The sequence below is a fragment of the Trichechus manatus genome, unplaced genomic scaffold, assembly GCF_000243295.1.
Source record: "Trichechus manatus latirostris isolate Lorelei unplaced genomic scaffold, TriManLat1.0 scaffold00123, whole genome shotgun sequence".
Classification (NCBI taxonomy): Eukaryota; Metazoa; Chordata; class Mammalia; order Sirenia; family Trichechidae; genus Trichechus; species Trichechus manatus.
Genome location: NW_004444059.1, coordinates 1,994,325 through 1,995,497, shown reverse-complemented (window position 1 = coordinate 1,995,497; position 1,173 = coordinate 1,994,325).

Sequence of the window (1,173 nt, the reverse complement as noted above, 5' to 3'; positions counted from 1 at the left end):
TGCAAATTACCCAAATAAGAAATGAAATGGGGGACATTACAACAGACCCAACTGAAATAAAAAGGATCATAACAGAGTATTATGAAAAACTATATTCCAACAAATTTGAAAACTTGAAAGAAATGGATAAATTTCTAGAAACACACTACCTACCAAAACTAACACTAAGTGATGCTGAAAATCTGAACAGACCCAGAACAAGAGAAGAGATTGGAAAGGTAATAAAAAAACTCCCAACAAAAAAATCCCTGGCCCCGGTGGCTTCACAGGATAATTCTACCAAACATTCAGAGAAGGGCTTATACCAGTACTACTCAAACTATTTCAGAACATAGAAGAGGAAGCGACACTTCCGAATTCATTCTATGAAGCCAGCATAGCCCTGATACCAAAACCAGGTAAAGACCCCACAGAAAAAGAAAATTACAGACCAATATCTCTCATGAATATAAATCCAAAAATTCTCAACAAAATTCTAGCCAGTAGACTTCAACATCATATCAAAAAAATAATACTCCACAACCAAGTAAGATTCATACCAGGTATGCAAGGATGGTTCAACATTAGAAAATCAGTCAAAATAATCCACCACATAAATAAAAGGAAAGAAAAGAATCACATGATAATCTCAGTTGACACAGAAAAGGCATTCAACAAAGCCCAACACCAATTCCTGATAAAAACTCTCAATAAAATAGGTATAGAAGGGAAATTCCTCAACATAATAAAGGGCATCTATGAAAAACCAATGGCCAACATCATTCTTAATGGAGAGCAGCTGAAAACATTCCTCCTGAGAAGAGGAACAAGACAAGGATGCCCTTTATCACCACTCCTATTTAACATTGTGCTTGAAGTCCTAGCTAGAGCAATAAGGCAAGGAAAAGAAATAAAGGGCATCAAAATTGGTAATGAAGAAGTTAAACTGTCCGTATTTGCGGATGATATGATACTATACATAAAAAAATCCAAAAGACTCCACATGAAAACTACTGGAACTCATAGAAAGATTCAGCAGAGTAACAGGATACAAGATAAACATACAAAAATCAGTTGGATTCCTATACACCAATAAAGAGAATGATGAAAAGGAAATTAGGAAAACAATATCATTTATAATAACCCCTAAAAAAATAAAATACTTAGGAATAAATCTAACCAGGGATGTAAAAG